This window comes from Megalops cyprinoides, chromosome 8, assembly GCF_013368585.1.
Source record: "Megalops cyprinoides isolate fMegCyp1 chromosome 8, fMegCyp1.pri, whole genome shotgun sequence".
Taxonomy (NCBI): Eukaryota; Metazoa; Chordata; class Actinopteri; order Elopiformes; family Megalopidae; genus Megalops; species Megalops cyprinoides.
The window spans coordinates 40,010,276-40,031,034 of record NC_050590.1 but is presented as its reverse complement, the minus strand read 5'-3'; the positions used below and the strand labels follow the sequence as shown (position 1 = coordinate 40,031,034).

Below are 20,759 nucleotides of genomic sequence, written 5' to 3'. Positions count from 1 at the left end.
TTAACAATAAATTATTTTCTTTTAACCTTTTGTTTGTTTGGCTTATTTATGGGAGAAGTTTTGGCCAGCTTCTCTACAGTTTTAAAAATGGAATGCAAAATATTTAAGACAGCAATGTTTCCATGGGTTTGGGCACATTTTATACAGCAGAATGTTGCACTCTTTCACTGTACTCAATGCTAAAGTTATTCAGTTACTATTCATTTTGAGTGTAAGGTGTGTAAGGTGTGTAAGGTGTAAAACTGTAAGCGCAAGACTTTGTGCGTGTAACATCTGAATCTCTGCTGAGCCTACCATCGCCTGTGAAGCCTTGCTGTATTGAAGATCATAAAGAGGTCTTTCCTCTCTCCTTCAACTGGGGTCCAGACTAAAGTTCTTTGTGTCAACAGTTTTATTAATTAGCTTGCAAGTATATTCATTTTGAAGCAATTTCACTGAATTCCAACAATTTAGATAAACTGAATTCTTGGTTAGAGACCCAAATTGCTAGAACATTATGTATTCAAAAGTCTGAATGTGTCAAGATCCTTGAGTCCGATATATCCATTGTTCAAGAGCAGGAATAACCTACTTTTGGGGGGAAATTTGTTTTTCTTGTTCATGAGGTCCACAAAAAATTGTGGATACTGGCATTTCAGACATTCTGATTCTGTAGTGGTGTTTATTTTAAACACAAAATCACATATTTTATGCTTATCTCCTAACTTTTTATGTTGCAGTGCTTTCTAAAATTCTGCCTTAAAAGAAATGCATGCATTACTGTTTACAGGACTAGTAATATTCTTCACATCTAATGGTGGCACACAACATATATACACTTAATAGCTTTATTATAAGTACAACATTTTAAAAATAAACTTCCATTAATGAATAACTATACCAACACATGTTATATTCATTTCATAAACAAGCTTTAAATCTGTGATTGATTTAAATGTCATACCCATAGAGATTAATGTGAGTTGGTGCTAATATTAATGCAACATCACTTGCTGGGCTGAAAGATTCTGGGCAGGGTTCTAAGTAGACCATGGTTTCTCTTGGCAAGTTGTGGTAGACATAAGCCATCTACTAAAAGCCCATTACACGTAAAAGCTTCAGAACTTCAGTACAGTCCAAATGCTGGAGAAAAAAAGAACAGATACATATCAGTCTTGAGGCATGCAGGACCTAGGAGACCTCAACAATGTTTCTCAGCAGACTGTGTATATGGCAATTTGCTACATTACGCCCCCAGAAAAAACTCAGCTTGATTTCCTATTGAACTGTAAGTGCAAATATACGGTAAAGTGCAAAAAAAACAGTAGGGCCAGTATATATGTTGGCTATCATGCATATATTGACAGGTGTAATGTGTAATTATGGGGGAAGGAAAAAAAAAAATACTCCTCTCATTTCGAGGGTCTGATCAGGCCATACTTGAGATGTAAGAAAGTAATAAACTTGCTGAGGCCAAAAAGGGTTGAGAAACACTGATCTATACAGTACAAAATCAAATGTGAGACAATGTTATAGATGTAGACAACTATAGCCAAAAGAAGTAAGTAGCAAAACCTACCAAATTTTAAACTATAATTTGAGCGGGCACACACACACAAGAAGTAAAATGTTTTAATAAGGTTTCTTAGATCCATTGGATATAGGAAATGGCCCACCCTATATGAGAATTTTGACACCCCCCTTGGTTGTATTGGGACCAACAAAATTTATATTTATTTTGGCTATACTGTAGGGGGTGTCAATGTTTCTGAGGCTAGGAACTAGTTAAAAAGAAACAATACCTTTTCCCAGCATGCATAAGGTCAAAGCCTTCGTTTATTTGTTGGAAGGAGAGGTTGTAGGTCACAAACTCATCCACCTTTAATTTCCTGTCCAGATAGTCCATCACCAGCTTGGGAACACTTTCCACACTTTTCCAGCCTTAAAGAGAACACAATGAACTGGAGAACATTTCAAATTTATGCCCTGTTTGAAGTGAACATCAACAAAATGTATTAAAAATTAATTATTCTACTATTGACTTCTACATACTTTAAATACTTAAACTGCTTTTATTACTGCATTCAGCAGCTTGACTTCTGAAGAGTTGCACCTAGTTGTGCAACATTCAAACAGGAAAAAAGTGCAATACCCCAATACACTCAGACACAGCCAGAGGAGATGTGGATGTAGATAGGCAGTAATATACTGTGAGCTGAAACAATGAGATAAGTAAGTTCAAGATAAAGCTTTACTAATCAGCCTAACAAATTAACTGTAAAAGTAGCTATATAACAACATGATCTTGGAAAGATCAGGGATTTGAAAAATTAACACAGGGAGTGTGCTGTAACACTGTATGCGTGAGTAAGGACATAAGACTAAAGCAATCAGCCAGCTGTATGACAGAATTTAATACTCAGTTTTATTGCCAGGTGACTGCAGTGTGAAAAAGGAGCTCCCCTATATTGTGGAATTAAATGACGAGCCATTAGAATCAACGGTAGCTAAGACTGTATGAATTTTTGGTTGACCACTGACCACCATAATTGTAACTGCAGTTCACAGGTTATGCCTGAAGGGGCCAACATATACAGTATATTTTTTGCTCTTAATCTAATAATAAGCATTCCAATTCATGTCTTCATTTTGATGCTATTTTGGAAGTGACCCTGAGTCTTCGGGCGTACTCACACTAGGCCCGGTTGCCTTGTACCATGCCCGAGCACGATTGTCCCCCCTCCTCACTCCCATGCTTATGTCATCACGATGCAACTTTTTGTGTTGAAGAAAAGCGCTCTCACACAGCACAATGGAGTTCATGACTGTACTTACTTTGTGGTTTATCTGGAGTGACACATGGCCCTCTCACATGCCTTATAGATTTATCGATTATGCAACGCAGCAATTTTCATTTAATCGTGCTGCACGTATAAGAAGATTTTTACGGAGGCAGCTGACGTTTCAGTCATTATGCTAAGGGACAGACCAATATTTTGTGTCAGATTACAGTAGCCTAATCACAATAATGTTAGCTAATGTTAACCATTTAGGGCTACTACTTGTGTGTGCCCTACTGTCATCATTATAACAACAAGCATCTTCTATTACTGCTTGGATAGTACACTTTTCAATTCATTCGAGAATATTTGGGTTAACAACGGGTCTGGTTCTCACCTTATTGATGAACGTGAATTGTAGTCTGCGAGTAAAGCAGCTCCAAATTCCTCCCTCAACGTCAGCTGCCTCCGTAAAAATATTCTTCTTATATGTGCAGCATGATTAACTGAAAAACGCTGCTTTGCATAATCGTTGCTAACTGGCTGGGGAGCTAACGTTAGCTATTTACTGGTAGATTTGACAAACAGTTCTAACAGGCTACCTATCTGAACGACTGTGGAAGACTAGCTAAACAGGTTGGCTGCTTCCTTTGTGATACTCTAAGCCCCTGACAACAGCAATGCTTACATCGCCACATAAAGTATGGTTAGTTTTATTTAGCTTGCGAGTAATCAAGCTAATGTGGGGATCCACAGAGTTATTTTTAGGTATAGATCTAACAATAACTCTGTTATACAGAACTAACCAGTCGAATTTTGGAGGTAGCCAGATTGTTATATTTAAGGAAGTCAGCTGGCTAATCAAATGATAGTTTAAAGGAATTATTATGACTGGGTGTGTAACTCACAGATATCCAGCTAACTGTTGCCACAATGGATATATTTCTTAAATGGGAGAGTCGCATTATTAACGTCATGTTCGAGTTCCGTGCTTGGGCACGTTTAGCGATCACACTGATGCGTACCGTGCCCGAGTCCAACTGAACCGTGCCTGAGCCCACCTCTTCAAGCGGGCCCAGGCACAGTTCAGCGAGTGTGAGTACACCCTTAAGCATTGTTTGGAGTGCAGCAATTTATGACTGTTGCTACTAGAGATAATCGAGAATGGTAATTGTCTGCAGCCAGACTTGGTTTATACTTATAATCACTTGATACACACTTATACACACTCATTGTGATGATTGCTGTGATCAGTTAAAATATTGACCTTCAGACAATCTTCACAGTCTTCTCCACAGACTAATTATAAAATTAGTGACTACTTGAAACATTCTAAAAAACAATCATTTGGCCAAAAGGGTATAGGAAAGTAAAAGAAGCCATGAAAGGGGAATCAAGAGCGCAAAATTATATACTGTATTCTTGAATCAACTCCTCCCAGTTACTGTAATCACCAGGTCCCTCGAACTACTGGTAGAGGTGGCGGCGTTGCTGCTGTACACAGCTCCAAACTCTGTGCCACCCTTAAACCTGGCTATAACTTCCATTTGTTTGAACTGTTAATACTTAGCTTTGCACATCCTGACAAGACTGCATTTCAGCTATTTACCCTTGTAATAGTTTACAGGCCACCTGGCCCTTACTGCTTTCTTATCGAATTTGCCAACGTTTTATCTGACCTAGTTGTCAATACAGAAAAAGCTGTAATAGTAGGTGACTTTAATGTGCATATGGATAATGAACATGACCCATTCAGAACAGCATTTTTGTCCATCATCGAACCCATTGGACTCTATCAAGCTGTGGACAAACCCACACATTACCGCAGCCATACTCTAGATCTGGTCCTCACTCATGGAGCAGACATTAACCAGGTGGAAATTATGCCACACAATCCTGTGTTATCTGACCACTATCTCATCTCTTTCAGTTTACCACTAACGTGCTTCACATACTCGGAGCCTAGATTTTCTTCCAGGCGCACGTTTTACTCTCTTACAGCAAATGTATCTACGAGCTCCCTACATCATACTACCTGCACAACGAAATCTCCTCCAGTTTATGTTCAAACCCTAGCTCAACTGAAATTAATCTACTCGCGGACAGTATTGACTCTACTTTGCGTAAAACTCTGGATGCCGTTGCTCCCCTCAAAAGGAGGAAAATCACAGACAAGAAGCTAGCACCTTGGTATAATGACCATATTCGTGATCTCAAACAAGCTACGCGAAAACTCGAAAGAAAATGGCGCTCCACCAAATTAGTTTTTTTTCCTGGCATGGAAGGAAAGTCTCCTAACCTACAAGCATGCCCTCACAGCTACCAGATCCAAATATTTCTCTACCCTTATTGAGAGAAACAAGGACAATCCTAAGTACCTGTTTAGCACTATCGCCAGATTAACCAAGAGTCCTGCATCAGTTAACCCTACCATACCAGCAATTTATAGTAGCAATGATTTCATGAACTTCTTTGATAGTAAAATCTTAAAGATAAGAGACACAATACAAAAATTCTCATCGACTTCTGCCTCTTGCCTGGCCAGTCCCGTTCCAGATTATGTAGGTATGTCTATTAGGCCCGCCTCACGCTTTGACTCTTTTATACCCATTGAATTTAGCGACTTTTCTTCTTCATCAATTCATCTAATAACTCTACCAGCTAACTTGACCCCATACCAACTGGCTTCCTAAAACAGCTACTGCCTGCAGTTGGCACACCGCTATTAAATCTTATCAACGCCTCCCTTACGTCTGGACACGTACCTCAGCCCTTCAGAGTAGCAGTTATCAAGCCTATTCTGAAAAAGCCTAATCTTGATCCCAATGACCTGTCAAACTATAGGCCCATCTTGAACCTTCCATTCCTCTAAAAATTCTGGAAAAAGCAGTATCAAAGCAACTCTGTGCCTTTTTACACTCTAACAACATTTTGGAAGTTTTTCAGTCCGGATTTAGGCCTCACCACAGTACGGAAACCGTTCTCCTGAAAGTGCTCAACGACCTTCTGCTCTCCTGTGACAATGGCTGTATCTCTCTTCTTGTGCTGCTAGACCTAAGTGCAGCCTTTGATACCATCGATCGTCGTATCCTCCTTGACTGCCTCGAAAACCTGGTTGGCATAAGTGGACAGGCCCTATCTTGGTTTAAGTCTTATCTATCAGAAGGATATCAGTTTGTCTCCATTAACAATGAATCCTCCGCTCGTTCCAGAGTAAGATATGGTATACCTCAAGGATCTGTGCTTGGGCCTCTGCTCTTCTCATTATACATGTTGCCTCTTGGCGATATCATCCGTAAACATGACATTAATTTCCACTGTTACGCGGATGACACTCAGTTATACATATCAGTCAAACCCGATGTCCCTCTGAATATTTGAAACATGGAGGCCTGCCTAACAGATGTAAAGAATTGGATGGCCCAAAACTTTCTCCTCCTTAACTCGGACAAAACCGAAATATTGGTCATAGGCCAAAATTCAATCAGGAGCAAACTCACTCATTTTACACTGGACCTTGATGGTGTCTCCCTTGCCGTGAGTGCAGCCATCAAAGACCTTGGTGTTATTATTGATCCCGAGCTCTCTTTTGAAACTCACATAACTAACACCTCTAGGACTGCCTTCTTCTATCTGAGAAATACTGCTAAAATCAGGAAAATCATATCAATTAATGACGCTGAAAAACTAATCCACGCCTTTGTAACATCCAGATTAGACTACTGTAATGCCCTCTTGTCAGGATGTGCAAACGTCTCATTAAAACCCCTTCAGCTGGTGCAAAATGCAGCTGCTCGAGTCTTAACCAAAACTAAATGCTTTGAGCACATCACCCCAGTTCTGGCTTCTCTCCATTGGCTACCTATTAAATACCGGATCGTTTTTAAAATACTCTTACTCACATTTAAGGCTTTAAATGGGGTTGCCCCCCCCCCCCCCCCCCCCCATCTTAAGGACCTTCTTCACCCATATCTTCCGCAGAGAGTCCTTCGCTCCCAAAATGCCGGGCTTCTCATCATTCCAAGAGTGGGCAATACTACTGTAGGCGGTAGAGCCTTCTCCTATCAAGCCCCTCTCCTGTGGAACAGCTTACCCTCTGAGATTCGGGGAACAGACTCTCTATCCACCTATCCACCTTTAAGTCTAGGCTCAAAACATATCTATATAGTAAATCCTTCAGCTGAGGGACATGGCCTGGTGCTGGCATGGATCATAGAGTCTCTGGTGGACTAAGTGGTCATTGCTTTCATGGACCCTGTGCCGTGATCTGGTGTTGACTGTCTTAGGGTCGCCCTCATGACTATGCCGGTCCCTTGCCTCCCGTCCCCTAGGTATGCTGCCATAATGTTAGCCTGCCGGGGTTTTTCCTTGTTGCACACCTTTTTCTCTGCCCCTCCTCTCCTGCCCCTCTGTTCTACATCCCTGCCATTCTTATCATCCACTAACCAATGTTTTCTGTTTGCTTCCTATCCCTGCTCCGGGCTCCTGTCCGGAGCTGTAGCCCAAGCGTCTCATCCCGTTTTCCAGTGCTGCTACCTCGCTGCCCTGCCCATCAAAGCCAACTGCGTTCCAAGAACCGGACAACCTAGGAGACATGCTTATAATCACTCTGCTGTTAACTATTATTGTCTATCAATCGTATATGTCTTAAAGTACATTGCATAACTTGTCTGTAACTCTATCTGCCCAGTGCCGGCCAGAAGCAGATGGGCCCCCCCTCTGAGCCCAGTTCTGTTCAAGGTTTCTTCCTGATAGGGAGTTTTTCCATGCCACTGTTGCCTTAGGCTTGCTCTCAGGGGGTCTCAGGCCTGGGAACAATGTAAAGCTGCTTTGTGACAACTTGTGTTGTAAAAAGCGCTATACAAATAAAAATTAATTGAATTTAATAGTGTTCCTATATGCAAACATTTCCCATGATTTGTGTTAATGGTTAATTACCTTTCATTTAGCAAATTATGTAAGGTTTCATGGGAAAGCTTTAATTCCATTTGACAATTTGATAGAAAACAAATTATTTATAAAGAAGTCCACTTGTGCTGCTATCCTGTCAGAGATTTCATATTCAAGTACACTCTTTTCTTTATATATCATAGCAACCTATCAAAGCCACTACGGATGTCTCAAGGCCTTTGTCTGAAATGAAATGCAGCATATACAATTCATGTTTAATATTAACAATCTTCAACACTGACCAATAGGTTACACGGCACATATAACTTTACTGGCTTACTACAGCCTTGCACAATTGTATGTCAAAGAGCCTGTGATAGATTCAATGCATTAAATCTTGCACAGCAAGAAATGTTTAAGGTGACTGCTATCAGATGCAAAATTGTACAAATTACGCTGTTTCATAGACTTTCCAAATTAGTGTTTCTTTTTAATGCCCTGTTAATATTCAAGTATTGAAATTCAACATTATTTTTTAAAGGTAAAAAGCTAATAATGACTGTGAAATTCATTGGTTCTAAAACGCTCTTCAGTCTCAACAATCCTCGATATGACCCTTTAACTTCTTTCTGCAACCTTTTCAACTCTGTGTGTTTTGTCAAACAAAATTTAGGAATTAATTTAGACAATATTTGACAATAACATTCCATATCAAGTACAAGGTTTAGTGTCATCTGTGTTTTGCATCATGTTGCTTACCTCCAAAAGCTGTTCCCTTCCAGGTGCGTCCAGTAACTAGCTGGAAAGGGCGTGTTGAGATCTCCTGTCCAGCCCCTGCCACCCCGATGATAACGCTGGTACCTCAGCCCTTGTGACATGCCTCCAGAGCCGCTCTCTGAAACCCCAGAGATGGATGATGTCAGCACAATCAACTGTCACCATGTCCAAAGTAGGAAAATGTAGTAAACTAACCTCCTCCTGTCATGTTTTAGACTGTAGTAGCGAATGCCAATAGTGCAACACCTGCCATGACAGAGAAAACATTTACACAGCATTTTCCTCAATTTTAAATTTTCAGTGATAACAATCCAAGCCAACACTTTACAAGTAATTTCATTTCAGGGAAGACCACTGGTGATGACAGCCTAAGACTAGTAGAACATTCATGGTTTTTGAGATTCTCAGAATTTCAGTGAAGTCTTTCAATGCAAAGCTGACCAACAAGTGAACAGGTGATTCATCACCCCATCCAATAAACAGGTCCATTAAGCATTTAGACTTGTGTTGGAACACACGTATAAAATCTGAAAATCTTCCCTCAAGACCTAGAACCTCAGTAAGCCAGTGTTGGACCTTTAGTTTAATGGCTTAACAGGAGCTCACCATGGTGCCCATGTTGCAAATACACTCGAAGGAGAAGTCAACCCCTCCATCGGTCGGTCATCTCTATCAGCACCTCCTGGATGGATCTGCTGTGGTCCTTGGGACTGATGAACTCAGTGGCCCCAAACTCCTTGGCCTTCTCAAACTTGTCTTTGTTGATGTCAATCCCAATGATCCTGGTGGCTCCAGCAGCCTTGCAGCCCATAATGACAACCAGACCCACAGCACCCAGGCCAAACACTGCACAGGTGGAGCCAGGCTCAACCTATAACAGGTAAGATTTCTTGAAATGTTGTGATGGGGAAAAACTTTGAAGCTGGAAGTTAAAAAGCTAAAAGCTGAAAGTTAGTTCCAATTTAACTTATTTTGCATAACATGGATGCAAGATGCCTGTCCTTCCTCTATTCAATTTGCAGTCAAAGGCTATATCCACACACTTTTACTTCAAAGACCATTACATTAAATGAGTAATCAGGGTTCATACAATATTTCTCCACCTAAAAGACATTTTACGACCACCAAATTGTTAAGAACCCACTTTGTGAATGAAACATGAAAAAAAGACTTTAAAAGTCTGAGTACAGATTTTTTTATTCGTTATTTTCAATGCCATAGAGCAATTTGCGACATCAATAAAACGAAAAACTTCTGTCAATCATATTTATAAGAAAATTACTACATTTACATTTATTCATTTGGCAGACACGTTTATCCAAAGTGACTTACAAGTGAGGTACAATACGACACAAGTGAAAAACCATATGGAGTCAACAATTTTCAAAGGTTAGCCAGGCGAGGTACAAACTAGCAAGTTAGGCTAATGAGTGTGTTAAACCATTAGATTACTTTTCTTCTTTTTTTGTTCTTGTTTTATAGTTTAGTAGGACACAGTTTGAGTCATGAGAAGTTCCTTTAGTGTTTCAGGTGCTCAGGTGAGAGTGGAAGAGCTGTGTCTTCAGATGTTCCTTGAAGTGAGAGAGGGACTCAGCAGAAGGGACCATCGGGGGACAATGGCAGAGAAAGTCCTGGATAATGATTTTTCGCCACGAGGCGCCATTTGGTGGCAGAGCATAGCAGTCGAGAGGGAATATAGGGTTGCAACAGTGAGGTCAGGCTGGTAGGTGCAGTTTTGTTGGTCACCCTGTGGGTGAGCATCAAGGCCTTGAACATGATGCGGGCAGCTACAGGGAGCCAGTGGAGTGAGACCAAGAGAGGTGTAACCAGGGCTGGACCCGAATATTCGACTATTCGGATATTCGTTCGTTGGGTAGGTATTTGGTTTTGAATTTTGGGATTTGGGTATTCTTTTTTTTTTTTTTTTGCTAAATGTAGGCTATTAATAAAGGCAAACTGCAAAATACATTTTGTCAGCACATTCTTATATTCTTACTATATTTATACTTTTTATTGCACTGTTAAAATGTGGAAATATATGCCATCTCAGCTTGGGTGCCTGACATCCCTCTCACTCACAAGAGTGAACGTCACGGTGATGGGAAATAAAAAGCAGACGGCGATCGCCGAGCTCGTGCTTTGGGACTTCGAACAAAGGATCTAATTGTTTTGACCGACCCCTAGCTTTGTCAAGGATGTTAGCTGCAGCGAAGCCATGCTTCTCTCTGCTTCCATTGAGGCGTGAGACCATTTTTAAATACCACAGTTCTGTAAGCAGAGCACAGCCCTAGGTGTACCGTGAGCCTTTTTTGGTTGGTTGAAAACCAGACGTGCAGCCATATTCTGTATCAACTGCAGAGGTTTAATAGTGCATGCAGGTAGGCAATCAGCCAAACCTACACAAACTGGTCCCATCCAAAACCATGAAAATCCCACTCACCACTTCTCTTTCATGTCAGCAATTCATGGCATCCCTCCTCCACCCCATCTCCCCCCTTTCTCTTCCCTGTTTATGGTGTCCACATGGGGGGAGTCAACAACCTTGGCCCACAGCCACCGTTGACAATCCTTTTGTTGGGCTCCAAGCGAAATAAAGTATTACTATAACTACATCACACGCAACCTTCACACTTGCACAGAAATCTACTGCATATCTACTGAATGCATATTCACTCTCCATGGGTAGTGTGCCAGCAGCCTAGGTACGAGCCACACCCCTGCTGAAGAAAAGGACTTAAGACCCATCTGATGTCAACAACTCAGCCAGTCTCCCTCCTTCCCTTTCTGTCTAAAACACTTAAATGAGCCGCGACTAACCAGCTATCCTTGTTTCTCTTCTGCAATGAACTTCTTGACCCTTTTCAGTCTGGCTTGAGGGCTCATCATTCTACAGAGACTGCCCTATTCTCCATTACTGCAGCCCTTCAATTAGCCAGAGCTTTCTCCCACTCTTCAGTCTTGATTATCTGCAGCCTTTGACCACACTTTCCACCCTGGCTACATTGGGGATTGCCAAGACCTCTCTCCTTTGGGTTGAATGCCACCTCTCTGGACGCTCTTTCAGGATGTCCTGGAACGGTGGGTTGTCTAGACCCCACAGCCTGTCTATGGGTGTCCCTCAAGGCTCTGTACTTGTCCCCCTCCTCCTCTCTCTTTACATGTAATCTCTCAGCTGTCACCTCCTCCCATGGTTTTTTGTATCATTTCTATGCCAATGACACGCAACTCTTCCTGTTAGTTCTGCTGACTGACACACAGGTTTCTGCACATATCTCAGCTTGCCTGAAAGACATTTCACAGTGAATGATGGACCACTGCCTGAAGCTGAACCTGGTTAAAACTGAGATGCTTTTCTCCCTCAACCTGGATCCTATGCGCCTTACCACCAATAGCACTGTCAAAAGCCTTAGTGCAATGCTTGATAGCCATCTATCTTTTTGGTCTCAGGTGGCAGCAGTGAGTTGGCCATGCAGATTCTTCTTGTACAACAGCTGAAGGATCCACCCCTATCTCGTGATATTGACCAAGATCATATATCTGTATTTGTAGGCTGAATCGCGATACACAATATATATTTCGGTATTTTCTAAGAAGTGGGCTAAATGTTCAGTTGTGAGTCAAAGCCACATGTGAGATGTCACAAACAGTGACAGTCACGGTCCGGTGTCTGGAAAGAATTTATTTTACCGGACAAATTTGAAACTTACCGGTCACGTTTCAATAACAGTCATATTATTGACAGTCACATATTTTACAAACGCAAATATAATGTACACCTAGGTTGATGAAAGAATGACAACGACCTCAAATCAGTTTGACTATTTAATGAACAGTAAGGATTAAGCAAAACGAACAATAACGATTGAGCAAAACCTCAACATTAGCCGCTAAAATGTAGGCTATTACGAAAACATCTGTAACCTGTAACATCTGTAGCCTGTTTAAAAAATATAGCCTTTTAATGTAACATTTTATTTTCTCCTTTTTTTCATTGCGCCAAGGTCCTCTGCTGCCAACTTGAAATCAAATGTGTCCAATGTGTCTTTGCAGCTTGCAATGTGCATAAGCCGTGTCACTCTCTCCTCCGCCAGACGACTTCGCAGCGCTGTCTTAATTTGATTCTGCAGAGAGAAGTCCTTCCCTGCCCAGCACTCTTGACACTCAGAACACAGGCAATTTTAGCCAGTGTAGCCCAGTCGGGGTACAGCTCGCTGAATTCATAAATAAGCATGTTTCGCTGTTAAAACACAAATGTCCTGTTTAGGGACAGCCTTCATTATAGCTATGTTTTGTATGAGCATTATTACCGGACGTGTTGAAAAGCAAGTTTTTAATTTATTGGTTTTTATACATTTTACCATGCAAAAACCAGTAATTACCGGCTAACGGAAACCCTGGTCATAATCTCCCCTCCTCGATTGCCTCCCTGCCTGTGCAATCAAACCTCTACAACTAATCCAGAATTCAGCTGCACGACTTCTCTACAATCTTCCTAAACGTAGTCAAGTTACTCCTTTCCTCACCTCACTTCATTGGCTTACTGCCATCGCTTGCATTAAGTTCAAAACCTTGGTGCTGGCATACAGGACAGTGAATGGAACAGCCCCCTCATACCTACAATTTTCGCTCTTTTCATACACGGTGTCTGTCTGTATTGGACCCTCAGTGGTGGAATGACTTCCCCATGGAGGTAAGGACAGCGGAATCACTGGCCATCTTCCAACGCAGACTGAAGACCCACCTCTTCAGACTGCACATCATCCCACATCAATCCCTGCCCACTAACACCTGCTACCTCTAGTATTTGATGCTTACTTTGTGTAATATTGTGATGTATTTTGATTGTGTGCTCTAGGGACTGTTGTATCATAGTATACTTGGCTTCTGTTATATTGCACAAGTTAATTTGTGGTAGGGCTTGAATGGTGTTCCTCTGGAGTCGGCAATCCTGCCAGTGACTTAAAACAGAAATTTCACCAAACCGCTTCGAAACACGAGTTTTTGTCCTAGAAACATAAAAAAAACATCCTCGGAAACCTTCAACGGTCTACTTTAAAATGTATATAGTTATAAAGTAAATTTATTTTGTAGAACTATGTGAGGGGAATAAAAAGAACAACATGCACATTTCAGTCTCTGAGTCAGAAAGCAGCTCTTGATTGCCCACCCATTAGCAAATAAAGATATTGATATGATAACGGGATGGTAATTCTTAGCAACTGTGCGCTAAGAACCGCTTTCTCTCTCTGTCTCTCTTTTGAAACTCACATAACTAACACCTCTAGGACTGCCTTCTTCTATCTGAGAAATACTGCTAAAATCAGGAAAATCATATCAATTAATGACGCTGAAAAACTAATCCACGCCTTTGTAACATCTAGATTAGACTACTGTAATGCCCTCTTGTCAGGATGTGCAAACGTCTCATTAAAACCCCTTCAGCTGGTGCAAAATGCAGCTGCTCGAGTCTTAACCAAAACTAAATGCTTTGAGCACATCACCCCAGTTCTGGCTTCTTTCTATTGGCTACCTATTAAATACCGGATCGTTTTTAAAATACTCTTACTCACATTTAAGGCTTTAAATGGGCTTGCCCCCCCCCCCCCCATCTTAAGGACCTTCTTCACCCATATCTTCCGCAGAGAGTCCTTCGCTCCCAAAATGCCGGGCTTCTCATCATTCCAAGAGTGGGCAATACTACTGTAGGCGGTAGAGCCTTCTCCTATCAAGCCCCTCTCCTGTGGAACAGCTTACCCTCTGAGATTCGGGGAACAGACTCTCTATCCACCTATCCACCTTTAAGTCTAGGCTCAAAACATATCTATATAGTAAATCCTTCAGCTGAGGGACATGGCCTGGTGCTGGCATGGATCATAGAGTCTCTGGTGGACTAAGTGGTCATTGCTTTCATGGACCCTGTGCCGTGATCTGGTGTTGACTGTCTTAGGGTCGCCCTCATGACTATGCCGGTCCCTTGCCTCCCGTCCCCTAGGTATGCTGCCATAATGTTAGCCTGCCGGGGTTTTTCCTTGCTGTTGCTCCTTTAAACTGAATGAATACACTTATGTTCTATTGTGATGGAAGTCACTCTGGAGAAGAGCGACTGCTAAGTGCATGTAATGTAATGTAATGTAATGTAACGCATATATAGCTCCTGCTTATAATGTCAAGGACATTGATGTAGTGGGTCATTTTGTGAATTTTGCTCATTAGTCTAACAAGAATTGCATTGGAAATGATATAATAACATACTAAGCTCTAGGTGTACCCCAATGTAAGATTTAACATTTCATAAACTGGATCATGCACTAAAATCCACTGTCTGTTGGTACCAAGAAAAAGAGCTTCCATTTTGGAAAAATAAATGTTTGTCCAATATAAAAAACTGCATATGACAATTTCTGATTAGAATCCCCAGCTAAAGAGCTTTCCCTAGGCATAACACTTATGTAGTCAGTACAGGTCACACAGCACACTGCAGTGGATGTGATCCTAGTCATTATTAAAAATGGCCATTATCATAAACTGGCCATAAACGGGCTCTTGCTGCTGTATCTGTATTTTATAGCCCATAAATCCCTTTTATTTGTTAACATGCTTTCTGGATTTTTTCCATTACTGAAAACCAATAACAATAATTTTGTACCTCTTTTAGAGTGTTGCATTTCAACTTTTAACTATCTTAATTATACTGCTAGGGAATCGTACCGATGCTTGAAACTTGTGCCTCCATATTTTAAATAATATTTGTAGGTCCACTAATTATAGCCATGTTTTCAGTACTGGAGTACTGAAGGCACCATCAACTTTGGATGCAGACCCTCATTCACTCCAGTAAGTGGAGAACAGTGCATTTATCTTCACCCTTCTGATTATGATATGAGTACATGTGAAAAGTTAACTGAGTAGGATCCACACTCCAGCAGTTACCTGCAGTGCTTACCTTGGCTGTGTTGAGAACAGCTCCATATCCAGTAGAAATGCCACAGCCCAGTAGGCACACCTTGTCCATGGGGGCCCTCTCGTCCACCTTGGCCAGAGAAATGTCAGACACTACTGTGTACTGGGAGAAGGTGCTGCAGCCCATGAAATGGAACAGCTGTTTTCCCCTGCAACCGAAGCAGGACATCTTGTCTGGCATCAAACCCTGGCCCTGGGTCACCCTGAACATGTCAGATATCGAAAGGCATTACATTTAAAAACTCACATCTCAACTTTTACAAATTAAGTATCACCCTAATAATGTGAAACATTCCTATATCAGTCTCATAACTAAAAACCTAAAAAGCTGTGTGCTAGCATGAGGCAGCCTCTCGGGATAGGAGGGGACATTCACACACACTCTTAAGCTGAAGGAGTTTATCAGTATTTTTCCAGATTTGATACCAAGTACTCACCCATGTTGTACAGCTAGTTTTATTTCATGGCAACAGCTATACACAGCAAACTGTGTAACAATATTGGTGAAGTCATTGCTGTAGTTACCTGATTTTCTGACAGAGGTTGGTCTTCGGGTTTTTACAGAACTTGCACTCTCCACACTGGGGCACATACAATGGGATGACCTTGTCCCCTTCAACACAGACACAGTTTCTACTCATTCATTACCGTCCATAAAGACACATTAAGATATTAACATTTCCATAGTCATCCATATGTACATACATCAGCCAGGTTTGCTGATTCCTGCTCTGAATGGGCTAGGACATCCTTGGACCAGCATCATGGCCATAGGCCCTAACTTTACTGCTCACCTCCTTTTGTATGCTGTCAGAGTTTATCTTTGCTGAGATTACAGTGTCACACTGCATCATTACACACTGCACCCAAAGCTGCCCTTTCATCCACTTCTAACCACCACCCTCTCTTCCCTTCTTTCTCTCACTCTTCCCTCTTTCTATTTTTCCAGTTATCTGAGCAATACATGCTCTGTGGCACCTGCTGATTTAACAGCATTTACATTTAGAGAATCTGTGCTGAATGCTGGCTTCCATAAACTCTTATAATCCATGTAATTGTTTTCATGTCTGCTCAGTTCTGCATCCTTGTCCCCTCCTGTTCTGCTTGTTTACCAACTGATGTTAAATTGCTTTGCTTTATATCTTTAGAGTTTCTTCTGCCATGAGAAATCCTCTGCAAGACAGGCAATAAGATGAATCAATTTGTCCCCATTCTGTGTAGTTTTCCAAACCTGGTTTGAATTTGGTGACTCCCTCTCCTACACTCTCCACTATGCCAGCGCCCTCATGTCCCAGGATGACAGGGAACAGCCCCTCAAGGTGTAGGTATCTGTGTGGCAAACCCCAGTGGCACAGATCTGCAACACAGCAGATGCACCCAATCTGATCTTTCTGTGGACAAGTCCCAATTAACTGCAGCTCCTTTGAAAAAGCAGTTTCAAATGGACAATGCTGTGCAATGGTGTGTGTAATGTGTACTGCTTGCTTTTGGGATGTGAAGCATTACTGACCTTATGGCAGCTAACAAAGAAAATATGAATATTCACTGACACAGCTGTACTAGAGTGTAATCTGCTTGTAAGAACCATATCACTCCAAGCAGTCTCTCCATTTATTAATATTAAAGCAGAACTAGATTAGCTCCATGTAGGTACAAACTCTATGTCACTTTTTGGTTTGGACACATTGCTCTTAGGCTTGGTCCCTTTTACAACAGGTGTAGCATTACCTGAATTGCTCCTTGTGCTAGTGATTGGTTATCTTGGATTTGGACAGAGAAGGTGGTGTAGGCTGTTGATTATCATAACTAGTCCCCATGGGGGGGGTACCATTGCACTTTGCAGGGTAATGACCCTAAAAAACATGCATTCCCCCTTCCTCTGTAACCTCTGAGGAGGTACATCTTGCAGGGCAACCCTACCCTGGAGGACCAGCTAGACACAGCATCTGAACTTAACACCTGCCAGTACGCAAATGCCGACAGATTTTGTCTTTGGTTGGTTAAAGTTGCAGGGCCACTAGCCACTCTGGCGAGTGCTTTTTGTGTAAAAAATACATGTATTTTCAGTCTGGTTCCTATTGTTTTTTACTTTTGTTTACTATTTTTACTATTGTTTTTCAACAGCAAAACCCTTCTGTAATTTTCTCATTGTGACAGTGTGACAGCACATCTATTGTGGGAAGATTCAGCCTGATTAAACAACTGACTAGCTAGTTTTGGTCTAAGAAATAGTTATCGTTTACTGTGTCTGTCATGCTATCTTTTGACTGCTTGCACCACTAATGATTTAAAAATGCAAATTCTTCATACACTTACATGTGTGAGTAGACAACTAGACAGCTCGCAGTACTGGCAACAGTACTGTAGTTTAGCTGTCAGCTTTAGATATAATGTTATGACTGGCTGTTTTATCTAATAATATACAATGTGCCTGTGATGTATAATAGTATGTTTGGCTTCCCTTAGACTGCAGGCTGTCTAGTCAGGTTGAGCAAGTTAACTTGTGGTAGGGCTGGAATAGTGTTATGCTCACACTCACTGGTCTGTTGCTCATTCAAATTGAATGGATACACTTCTGTTCTTCTGTGCTGCAAGTGTCTGCTAAATGAATGCAATGAAATGTGTCTCTCACAGGACCCAGTTAAAGCTTAGCTTGATTTGCAGTAAATTACATTGCCTGCTGAAAAATTTTGACTGGCTGGTGAATTTTTTCCATCTACCAGTCACCCTGGCTGGTGGGCCAAAGACTTCAGTTTGCACTATGCATGCATTAAACCATTGCATCAAACAAATAATTTTCTTGATTAGGCAAATTTAGTTCCTCTGCCGTATTAAGAGTCTAAAAGGAATTGGGTAACAGCTCAAATGCAGCCCTCAGTTAAACTCATGCCATGGAAGGGGAAAAGCCATTTCTCAACATTTGGAAATTGTCTCATATATATGGACATTTCAGTTACAGAGAGTGGTCTTACCTTGAATCGAACTTCATGGGCCTTGGGCGGAGCTACCTCTACCTCCTCAATTGACAGTGGCTTCCCAGCCTCCCAGGCTACTGTAGCCTTACACTTAATCACCTGGAAAAGCAGATTATTCCCTTCATAATGAAGGAAAATGAGCTACTAGTTTGGCAAAGAGTCATGCACAGTGTTCATACATGCTAATGCAGACATGCACATGGGAATGGTTTTGCTAAATTCAATTATTTAAACACCTAGAAAAGGTACAAAGAAACACTAAGATGTGACTAGAACCAATCTGTGGCTTTTGCAGCACCATCTCATGCAGAGGAAATGCGCTTCAGATTATTTTTAAAGAAAAGTAATGATTTCTTGTGCTTTGCCTGTCTTTAGATGTCCATAGACATAGTGATGCTGTGTTTAGGCTCCTCCTGTGCATTAACACATGGTTGGAAGAGTGGTGTAGTATTGTCGGCATTAGAGCCTGACCGATATATCAGCATGCCGATATTATCGGCCGATATGAGCCAATTGCAGACAAATCGGTATCAGCGTTCATAATGGCAAATAAATGACAATTAAAAAAGAAACGGAGAGACAGAAGGTGAATCCTTCAACCATGTTATGAGTGTTGTGCGATTAGAACACTAGTTTGGAGAAATTCTAGCTAATTTTAGCTTTGAGGAAACAGCGATTTTAACGTTAAAAAATATAGCAAATGCTAACTGAAAACTATAAGAAGCTTAATAACGCTAATGAAAACATAATGAACCACGTGCTACATAGCATAAAAAATAATTTACGTGCGAAAGGGTTAAAGAGAGGACATGTAAATAAACGTGAGCTGAACAAGTATCTAACATGGCTTGGTAGCCAAACAAAGTTATCTAGCTTGTCTTTCAAATGTGTAGTATGAAATCCCAAGTGTAGTATGAAGTCGCAAGTCCTCATTGCACACAGTCATGTAGTGTCAGATGCATTCAACAGCAGCGTTTACTCTAGGTCACTCCATCAGTTTCCTGCATAGTTTAAGATGGCATGATACATATATATTTTTTTACTTTTTTGTATTTTTATACATTTGACTCTTATTTATCAAAACTTTAATATATTTTGTTGTACGTAACTTTTTCAAGAGCCTCAATATCTTTCTTATAGTGTGGTGCCCAGAACTGCACACAATATTCCAAGTGAGGTCTGAGCACAGTATTGTATAATTTCAATATAACCTCTTTAGATTTATAATCAATACTTTTGGCTATGTATCCCAACATCCTGTTGGCCTTTTTTTTTACTGCTACAGCACACTGCCTAGATCCTGTTAAGCTTGGGTCAACTATTACTCCCAAGTCTTTTTCAAATTGAGCACATTCTAGTTTTTCCACCCATGAAGTAGTCTTGTCTAAGGTTCTTATTTCCCACATGCAAGACTTTACATTTAGCTAAAATGAATGTCACCTGCCAGGTATCTGCCCACTTTTGGATGCTGTTTAGGTCTTCCTGCATTACCTTAGTTGATTCTACACTGTTGGCTAGACCACCTAGTTTTGTATCATCTGCAAATTTTACTACTTTACTACTAACCTCTGCATCCAGATCATTTATGCATATAAGGAATAGCAAAGGCCCCAACACCGATCCCTGCGGGACTCCACTTCGTACAGGACCCTGCTCTGATACAATACCTCCCACAGTTACAGTCTGCTTTCTACTAGACAACCAACTTCGAACCCACTCAGTGATAGCTCCTGTAATTCTGGCAGATTTCATTTTCACTATGAGCCTCTCATGTGGTACTTTGTCAAATGCCTTTCGAAAGTCCAAATAGATAATATCAAAAGCTTGGTCTGAGTCTAAACACATTGTAGCTTCCTCAAGGAAGTCCAGGAGGTTTTTTAAGCATGACCTCCCTCTGTGAAAACCATGCTAGCTACCATTTAAGATACCATTTTATTCAAGGAATAATTCCAAGTTGTCCCTAATGATGGATTCCAGTAATTTACATGTGATACAAGTTAAGATGACGGGCCTATAATTTCCTGGATCGGTCCGGCCACCTTTCTTGTAGGTACAGTGGGGAGAACAAGTATTTGATACACTGCCGATTTTGCAGGTTTTCCCACTTACAAAGCATGTAGAGGTCTGTAATTTTTATCATAGGTACTCTTCAACTGTGAGTGACGGAATCTAAAACAAAAATCCAGAAAATCACAGTGTATGATTTTTAAATAATTAATTTGCATTTTATTGCATGACAAGTATTTGATCACCTACCAACCAGTAAGAATTCCGGCTCTCACAGACCTGTTAGTTCTTCTTTAAGAAGCCCTCCTGTTCTCCACTCATTACCTGTATTAACTGCACCTGTTTGAACTCGTTACCTGTATAAAAGACACCTGTCCACACACTCAATCAA

The 20,759-nt window shown here is 41.1% G+C and overlaps 1 pseudogene; it reads right to left on the bottom strand.

The window, feature by feature from the left end:
• Window positions 1-970: 970 nt before the first annotated feature.
• Window positions 971-20,759, bottom strand: part of LOC118781703 — a 33,459-nt pseudogene continuing 13,670 nt past the window's right edge.